This window comes from Chrysochloris asiatica, unplaced genomic scaffold (assembly GCF_000296735.1).
Source record: "Chrysochloris asiatica unplaced genomic scaffold, ChrAsi1.0 scaffold00145, whole genome shotgun sequence".
Lineage (NCBI taxonomy): Eukaryota > Metazoa > Chordata > Mammalia > Afrosoricida > Chrysochloridae > Chrysochloris > Chrysochloris asiatica.
Genome location: NW_006408663.1, coordinates 4,526,778 through 4,537,471, shown reverse-complemented (window position 1 = coordinate 4,537,471; position 10,694 = coordinate 4,526,778).

The following is a 10,694-nucleotide window of genomic DNA, read 5'->3' as shown; positions in this document are numbered from 1 at the left end:
GTAACCTCGTGTGCATAAGTAACACCATGGGGTTTTCAGTGACTGATTTTTTTGCAAGTAGGTTGCCAGGCGTTTCTTCCAAGGTACATTATGGCTACTACTAAATTGTTCTCAGCTACTATTTTCCCAGAAATAGGTTAAAAGAAACATTCTCTCTCTTTTTAAGAAAAGTATTAGGGATTATTTTAATGAGTCTGCTAGTAGCCCATTCTGTAAAATCAAAGCGTGAAAGAAACTACAAGCCCCTTATTAATGAAGACTAAAGTGTTTGGAGTGATTGCTAAGAAACATATCAACAAACCCTACATTTGTTGCCTGTTTTTTTATCTTTCTTTTTTCTTAAGAGCCATGCTGGGGTAGACTAATGTATTAGTTTTATTTGCTATTTTTGACATTTCTCCATCTAGTTAAAAGTGGTATATTTTACTTTAGATAGGGATCAGGTTATGACAATGATTCCTACTATGAACTGTCTCTTGGTCTTAGCATCAGGTTCAGGATTTTCAAGGCATCCCAAAACTAGGACTCTTTGTCAGCATCTGCATGCAGAATAAGTCACTATTCTGGGTCTTCTAGTTTCGGGTGGCCATCTGGTACCCAGCCTTGGCTGCCAACAAAACTTTCCAAAAGTTCTTGTGAGCTAAAGTTTTATATGCTAATGTGACACTGTGTTAATGCAATGGACTGCAAGTTCAGTTTGAACCGCAGAGCCGACTATCAGGCTCACCAGCCACTCCTCAGAAACCCTATACAGGCTCGCTAAGAGTCAAAACAGACTCGACCGCATTTAACAGCAGTGTAAACCTAAGGAGCCCTGGTATCATAGTTGGCTATGCATTGGATCACTAACCACAAGGTCAGCTGTTCGATTTTACCAGGAGAAAGATGAGGCTTTCTGTTCCCATAAAGACTTACAGCCTCAGAAACAGGGTCACTATGATTAATAACCAACTCCATGGCACACCACCACCACCAATGTAAATCTAATATGAAAAAAGTACAGATTATTCTAGGTAGTTCTAAAATAATTGTAAGGCATTTTGGATGAGGTAGGTGGGCAATGAAGAAAGAAATAACTTCTCTGGATAACTGTGATAGCATAGATAAAGAATTACTGTGTGTAGATGCTGAATGGAGTTGGAGATAGCTTATTTCTAACCCCAACATTTTTAACCTTCTGAAACACGAACTTGAGGTGGGGGAAAGACACAAGGTCTTCAGAAAAAAATTAGCATTTTTTAACATAGTTATTTCAAGGAACTATTGATTCCTGTTCTCTAATCCAAGGGCAGCATAGACAGTTTTAAACCCACAGAATATTCAGACTGGTGGGATACAGAAGATGATAAAAGCTCAAATTTGGCCTCAGACAGTTGCCCTGTCACATAGTCCTTCCTATTCAGGGCTAAGTGCAGGTATGGAATGGTTAGCACTGAAATCTACATTAGGTTCAGATGTTCTCCCTGAACTCCTTTCAGGCTCCAGGTTCTCTCTATTCTGGAATTATTTTGTGCTGATATCTAGTTTCTAGTTTATGGCTGGAGTCCTGGTATGGCGTTGTAGGATAGGCACTACACTGTCAACCACAGAATCAACAGTTCAAACCCACCAGCTGCTCCTCAGAAACCGTATACAGAACTTCTTGACTGCACTTAGCAGCAATAATTTATGGCAATTGTGCCATTGGTATGGGAGTGTCTACATTCAGACATTCTTCCAAGATGGTCCATCTAAAACAACGTAATCAGTTTCATTTATTCACTCTGGTACAAAAAAAGATGAAGTTCAAGTTCAGTGTCTATTTAATGCTCTATGCTACCATCTTCAATACCCTTAATGGGTTCAGATTCAGAATAGGTAGCCCTTTTGTGCTTAGGATAACTGTAATAAGTGATTTGTAATAGACACCTTCATCTCAGTAATATGCATATCAGTCTAGTTTTAGGACAAAGACATAATAACCCTTGTAAATAGTAGACTATATTATGTTCACCATTCTTTTAAGAATTATGTATAGAGTGTATACGTTATCGCTGAAGATACAGAGATAACTACAGTTTCTTCCCTTTAGTAGTTCATAGTATCATAAGTGAAAGAGATGAAGTTATTTATACAAAGTACAATGTGATGGCATTTATTCGTTGTTACAAGTGCAGGGTTCTAGTAAGAAATGAACTAACTATCCGGTCAGACATGTAAACTTTAGTGATGGGGGAACAGTAATTCAGGAAAGAGAGAAATCCTTAAATAGCAAAGTGTGGAATTTCAAGGACTATAAGTATGAAGCTTATATTACGTGGGGAATATTTTAAGATAAATTTAGGCAGAGGTGATCCTCTAGGTCTTGTATTTTACTCTTTGCTCTCTATTATCTACCTCAATATTGAACCTAAGTATAGGTTCTCTCCTGCCTGACACAAGACTCCTTTGGAAACAAATTTTCCCTTTGTATGAGTAAAGAAGGTTTTGGACCAGGAACACAAAGGTATAGTCTTGAGATACATCTGCACAGCACAGAAGTGAGTGTTTAGGAACTCAGAACAGCTCATACTCTGGTTGCCCAAAGCAGCCATGATTATTAAAGTATGCATCTGCATAAGCATTCAATACATTATCTACAGTTCCTGGCTGAAAACAGAAAAATGTTACTCATTTAGGATTTGTGTTCTTCTGAAAGCCGCTGAGAAACTACTAAATCTAAGCTAAAAACAACGAGAGATTTTTGGTTACCACTCGTCAAGTTCTTTGGTTTCTAGTAATATAGTACAGGTTAAAAATACAAGTCACTGACTTATATTATACCAGTCGGCATGGTTAATACACAGTCTTGTTATTCTCCATAAGCAAATCACTACTAGCTTCCAAAAACAACTTAATAATTGTGTCATTTTCACCTGCCTTTCGGTTCATCTTACTTTGCTCTAAACTAATCCCCACTAAGTATCAGACAATAAAGGAGGAAGGGAGAAATATGTCTCCTGTGCTCTTCAGAGTACAGTTAATCATCTTAGTCTCTGGCTAGTGCACATGTCTGTGGTGTGCAATAAAAGTCAAAACTGAACTCTCAACAGCCTTCCCGTTTTATCTTATTACAGGATGAGTGAAAAGCTCTTAAGGAGGTTTTTTTAAAATGAAATTGTCATTTCTTGAGTAAAATGGAAAAAAGAAAAATGTTTCTATTCTATTGGCCTGCATTTTAATTCATGACCCACCAAGCTTAGGTTTTTGTTTTGTTTGGGGGAGGGGAGGGAGTATCGGTTTGCGTTTTAAGAATTTAATACATTACTACTGCTTGTAATAAGTTGTCAAAAACCTAGATGGCTTGGCTTTTTTTGCTGTGAATATGAAGTCTTTAGTCTCCATGGAGGTGTTTAAAATCTAATTCTGAATAGAAGTGACAGGTATTTTGGACCAGGAATACAAAAGTTTATTCCTGAGCTTCATCTGCATAACATATAAAGCAGACAATCAGTCATTTTTTAACCTTGATCTCACTTGAGTGTCTTCAATACCAAAACACAGTCTGACAAGGAGCTATCATTTTCTGTCCAAAATCGATCTTCAGGCAGTCTCCATCAGAATTAGGATACTCAATCTCTTTACCATTTATTGAGAAATAGGGAAAAACATACTAAGAGTCTCACTTTTGGTCGCATCTTCCTGTTAGAACTTCTGAGCACTGAATTCAGACAAACCTGTCAAACCTGTTCTTAGGAGCAGTTAATCAAATGGATGGCAATGACAATATCTTTCATTGAGTTTTGAATGAAAAATTATTTCAGATTTGAATTGAACCCCAGTACCTTAGTTGTTTCCTCCTACATTGTAAACCTCCCTCATTGCTCCATTGTAGCTACCAAGAGAAAACTGTGAAAACTATCAAGTAGACTTCAACTCATCACAACCCTGTGTGTTAGAATAAAACTACTCCATAAGATTATCAATGGTTGATTTTGGGGGAGTCAAGCACTAGGTGATATTTCTGCATCACTTCCGGGTGGAGTCAATCTCCAACCATTCGGCTAGTAACTGAGTGAGTTAACCTTTTACACCACCCAGAAAGCTACCAATTGATGTAAGATTTAACACAGAAATTCACTACATTTCTAATTTGTCCTTAGGTCTCAAGAATCCAAAATTGGTTTTGCTTAATATCACTAAGTTTAAACAACGAAGAAATCAAATCTTTTTAATTTAATTTGCATTAATATCCTTAACCATAACAGTCATTGCAAAAACAATGAATATTGTAAATAAGAGTAATGTTTCACACACACACTATGGAAGTTGATAACACTCAGATACACTGCTATCTGAGTTTTATGTGGGAAACTTCATTCAGACTAGGAGTAAATGTGTAATAATATGAAGATTTGTTCCCAAATTGGCAAAACCTATCTTTTATGAATCTCTTCATTTTTCAATCAACTACTCTTTCTAGATGGCATGCTGGAAAAATTGTTGTTGTGAAGTGCCATTGAGTTGGTTCCAACCCACAGCAACCATGTATAGGGTTTCCAAGGAGCAGCTGGTGAGCTTGAACCGCCGATCTTGCAGTTCAAATGGCTTTGCAGTCTGGCACATTAACCCACAGCACCACACCAGGAAAAATAGTATGTAGCAAGATTAAACTGTTTAAAAAATAAATACAGAAACATTTAAGGTGTTAAAGGAGCAGAATCAAAGAATCATTACAGTACTCCAGTGTTAAAGGTGAAATCCAAGCTCAGGTAAAAGATTTGCACTTGGAAGATAGAAGGGAGATTTTGAAGATCTCTGGGTCATTGAATGAGGGATATAATTACTGTTGTCCGATGAATCTTGGCTGAAAGCAGAGAATATCGGAAAGATGTTTACCTGTGCTTTATTGACTACGCAAAGGCTTTCGATTGTGTGGATCATTACAAACTACGGACAAGGTTGCGAAGTATGAGTATTCCGGAGCACTTAATTGTGCTAATGAGGAATCTGTACATGGACCAAGAGGCAGATGTTTGAACAGAGCATAGAACATGGAATGGTTTAAAATTAAGAAAGGTGTGTGACAGGGTTCTATTTCACCATACTTATTCTACCTGTATGCTGAGCAAATAATCTGAGAAGCTGGTATATATGAAGAAAAACATGGCATCAGGATTGGAGGAAGACTCATTAACAACTGGCAATATGCAGATAATACAACCTTGGTTGTTGGAAGTGAAGACTTAAAATATTTACTGATGAAAATCAAAGAGTACAGCCTTCGGTATGGATTGCATCTCAATGTAAAGAAAACAAAAATCCTCACCACTGTACCAATAAACAACATTCTTTTCAACAGAGAAAAGATTGAAGTTGTCAAGGACTTCATTCTTCTTGGATCAACTATCAACACTCATGGAAGCAGCAGTCAAGAAATCAAATGACATATTGCATTGGGCAAATCTGCTGCACAAGATCTTTTTCAAGAGTTGAAGAGCAAGGATGTCAACTTGAAGACTAAGGTGTGCCTGACCCAAGCCATGGTATTTCCAATAACTTCATATGTATGCAGAAGATGAACAGTGAATAAGGAGGACCTAGAAGAATTGATGCTTTTGAGTTATGGTGTTGGAGGTATTGAAAGTGCCATGGGCTGCCAAAAGAACCAATAGATCTGTTTGGAAGAAGTGCAGCCAGAGTGCTCCTTGGAAGCCAGGATGGCCAAATTTCATCTCTCATAATTCGGACATATTGTCAGGAGGGACTAGTCGCTGGAGAAGGATTTAATGTGTGGTAAGGTAAGATGAGGCTTTCTACTCCCGTAAGGATTTACACCCTCGGAAACCCTGTACAGGGTCGCTATGGGTCGGACCCGACTCGATGGCACTTAACAACAACAACAAGGTGGAGAGCCAGAGAAAAACAGGAAGCCCCCCCCCCCACACACACACACACACACCGAGATGAATTGGCAAAGTGGAAGAATCAATGGGCTCAAGCGTGGCAACAATAGTGTGGTTGGCCAAGGATCAGGCAGTGTTTTGTTCTGCTGTGCATAAGGTCGGTATGAGTAGGTACAGACTTAATGGCACCTAATAAAACAACAACAAGGAAGACCAGTTAGTACCACCATTATTCAAATTTATGCAAATTTAACCACTAAAGCGACTGATGATTGAAATTGAAGAATTTTACCTACTTCAGTCTGAAATTGATCAAACATGAAATCAAGTCCAGAATTTAGAGACCATATCAAGAACATATATATACATAAGCTCTGGTAGCGTAGTGGTTACGAATCAGGCTGCGAACCTCAAGGTCAGCAGTTCAAAACTACCATCTGTTCTGTGGGAGAAAGATGAGGCTTTCTGCTCTCGTAAAGATTTACAGCCTCGGAAACTCTATGCAGGGTCGCTATGAGTCGGAACCAACTCCACAGCACATAACAACAACAAATATATAGGTATGTGTGTATCTATATATACATATAGATAGATAGATGATAGATAGATAGATATACACATACCTATGTATACACTAAGGGGCTCTGGTAGCGTAGTGGTTACGAATCGGGCTGTGAACCTTAAGGTCAGCGGTTCGAAACTACCAGCCGCTCCGCGGGAGAAAGATGAGGCTTTCTACTCCCGTAAGGATTTACACCCTCGGAAACCCTGTACAGGGTCGCTATGGGTCGGAACCGACTCGACGGCACTTAACAACAACAACATGTATACACTAGACACTAATGACCAAAGATCAGAGGTGTTGACTGAAGACCAGAACATCATCATCCCTGAAAAAAGCAACAGGTCATTAAAAAGAGAAGAAAGAAAAAAGAGAAACATTGGATGTTATAAGAGACTGTGACACTTGCTCTTCAGTGTAGAGAAAGTAAATCGAATGGAAGAAGTGAGGAAGTAAAAGGACTGAACACAAAATTTCAAAGGGTAATTCAAGAAGACCAAATATTATAATAAAATATACAAAGACCTGGAGTTAGAAAAACAAAGGGAAGAATATGCTCAGCATTTCTCAAGCTGAAAGAACCTCTTTCAAATGTTGAAGAGAAAGATGACACTTTGAAGACTAGGTGTGCCTGACCCAAGTCCTCATATTTTCAACCGCCTCACATGCATATTCTTATCCATATAATCTAGTCAAATCTCCTGTTGCATTTCCTACTCCCACCCTCAAAAACACTGAACTGGGTTTTGTTTTATTTAACATTTTATTGTGAATTTGGTGAAGGTTAATTTAGATATTTAGGAAAACAAAATTTATAGCTACCCAAATAAACATAAAATAACATTAAGCTAAATTAGAAAAATGGTATTGTCTACAACTATATGTCAAGAATTTGACCTCACAACTGTTGGAGCTGGTTTAGTAGATTCAAGCTGTTGCTTTGTATCTGATACTAGAGTTTACAATCCATAGAGCAGGTTGTCTAGAAGGAAAGAACTAGAAACTCAGGAATGGACTGAAATCCATGTTTGTTTTTGTTGCCTCTGACGTTAGTGCTGTGCATGTCCTGCAAAAGCCCGGAATCAGACATGCCAGAAGGTCACCCAGGGACAAGTTGAGCAGTTGTAGGATCAACCAGTTATTGATGTTGTTCTTGTTGGTAAGTGCCATCGAGTCAGTTTCTACTCATAGTGAACTTATATAGGGTTTCCAAGGAGCGGCTGGTGAATCTGAACTGCCAGCCTTGAGGTTCAAACTGACCTTGCAGTCCAGTTCTTATCCTACAGCACCACAACCAGTGCTTTGTATAAATAAGGTTAGCAGGTATGAGCTACAGATTGGCTGCTGCTTCACCTTTGCCCTCCCATGTTTACACAAGACTCCCACTTGAGCCACCCTACCCAGAAACTTAAAGGGAAATGAATTCTAGGAAATGTAGATTGGCCTTGCCAAGCAGATACCTTAAAAGCCATCATACTCTCCATTGTTAAATGCTGTGGTTCCGGTCAGACTCATAGCGACCCTGTGAGATACAACCAGTAAGTTTGAACAACCTTGCAATTAGCAGTTCAGTACATATTCTACAGCACCACCCCAAGCCTTCCTCACACTCTCTAAGACCCTTCAACTGGATCTTCCAACAACTGAAATTTACTATATCCAAAACACAGCTCATCATCCTCTAAATTTCCTTCTCCTGGAATATTTTATTTCTTATAAATAGTACTGCTTTCTATGCTCATAACTTTCCAATTCCCTAAACTCTTCCTTTTCTTCTATCCCTCTCGTTTCCACCAGTCTTAGCTTAGTTCTGCCATTTCTACTGCTGCAATGCCTGCCCCAGGTGTATGGGTTCAAACTCACCAGGTGATTATACAATTCCATACACTGATTACATATTTAGCCCCATTCTGCAATCCCAGAAGTACAAAAAGGATCTCCTCACCCACCAAAAGCACGGACACAGAATGAGTTATGACATACTATTTTCATTATTTAATCCAAGAAAAACATGCCGTAGACAAGATGAAAGATCTAATAAAACTGGGTTCTTATTTCTGGTTCTAAAACTTTAACAGCTGGGCTTTCCCATGTGGGATAATATTACATAAATAACTCAGCTAGCAAGCAGAGGGGCTGCGAAGAAACGCCACAAAATGATAGATGATCTTGAACTCTCTGACTATCACACCCAATGGAGTTACAGGAAAGTAAGTGGTCACTGAGAGGCACTGGTGAGCTGGTGCTGGTATGGTCAGATGACTTAGCAGACCCTTACAAGGCAATTACCTGAGTCCAGTAACAATAATTCTACAGAAGTAAATTACCTAAGTAAATTAACACTATTCTACAGAGGCCTTTCCTGTACCATTCCCATTTGTCAGCTTTTAATTAATTATGTAAATCTAGCGAAATTGGCTCTCAGAAAATAAACCGTAAACCCAAAATAAACACTCCAGTCTTATGGTTGATTTACTGAGGTTGGTAGCTTCTGAAGTAGACAAATATCATTGAGCACATTGTATTTAGTATTCTTGTCCACGTAATATGGTCAAATCTCCTATTGCATTTCCTACTCCCCTTTCTTCCTTCCGCCGAAGTATATGTAGTTGCAGTTAGGGCACAAAGGTCAAAAGAAAGTGTGAGAACAGATAAGTGAGAAAGAGTTCCTGGTGTAGCATTGTAGGAACAGCAGTGGACTGCTAATCTTATAGTTGTAGGGTCAAACCCAGCAGCCTCAGAAACCCTATATAGGGCCACTATGAGTCAGAACCAACTTGACAGCACCTAATAACAACAATATAAGTAAGAAACAGAACTGGAGCCCAAGAAAGTGAACACATAATGGGAAACTGGTAAGAGGGACCTGCAATTCTTATGGTAGCTACAGAACTTTGGGCAAATCTCATCTCCCTGAGGTTTAGATTTTCCAACTCTGAAAATTTATGACTGTCCTAAGTTTATTGTACAAGTTGTTCTTCACTGGCCACCACTTATCTTTCTCAGCAGTTGTGTAAGTGTATGTAAAGAACTCTTAGAGAGTGAAGATATTTTTCATTGTCCAGTCATGTTCTTAGAAACCCCACTGTAGTTGGAAGTTCTGCATTTGTGAGATACACTCAGGAATTCACCTCTCTCGAAATTATGTGAGGGTTCACTTTGGACTTTTAAAGAGTTCTAGGAGACATTCTATGATTACAACAGAAGTTACTTCAGTAGTGAACATTTATGGTGCATGTGTTTCTTAATCATTTCTTTCCCGAAGTAAATTCTTAGATTAACCTTATCGATTGATATCAGCAAGCATCAACTTACTCATGGCTACATGCAAAAGGAAATACTACTTGAAAGAGGAACAGAAAACTAATTTTAGGTGTTTAATTGCTTGTTATTTTCCCTCCTATTCGTTGCACTTCATGTGTTTTGGGTTTGTTTTGTTTTGTTTTTTTTTTCATTTCTTTCTCCTTCAGGAGATAATTTTATGTAGTTCTTTAATGTCAAATTTATGATCCTAATATTCTAATGTGCTTTAAGTGTAGCAAATAAAGGCCAATGATTTCTAAAGGATTTATACCAAGGATAAAATGATATAATAATTGACCTTTCTATTATCTCTTTAAAACTTGGTTTTCATTCTGTTGTTGGATTTCCAGGAATAAAAAGTCACATGTGACATTAAACAAAAGCATTATTCTCACATATATGAAATTCTGAACATGTATAGATCTTTACAATGGATTTAAATAAAATAAAGTAGCTTTCAGGATCTCAATCATTTTTCATTGTGAATCTGCTTAAAATTAAATAGTCATAGTTAGGATCAGAAGGGGTCTCTGAAGACTCCAGTCCAGATCTCTCATATTGCAAATGTGAAAAAGAGGATCAACAAGCAGATGTCTCCCAATCCAGAAACCAAACAGCATCTCAAGTGGAAGCAGTGGTGGAGTTGACACCTTTACTTCTCCATTTGAAGGGCAAGTTTTTGTTAGGTACCTTCGAGTCAGTTCCAATTCATAGTGACCCTATACACAACAGTAGGAAACACTGCTATACCATTCCTGACAATTGTTAGGCTTAAGCCCACTGTTGCTGTGACTATGCTAGTCCACCTTATTGGTGGTCTTGGTTTTCTCTCTCATTTTCCACTTTTCCAAGCTTGATGTCTTTCTCCAGGAACTAGTCACTCCTGATAATGTGTCCAAAGTATGAGAGGCAAAGTCTCGCCATCCTGGAACATTCTGACTGTACTACTTCCAATACAGGTTTCT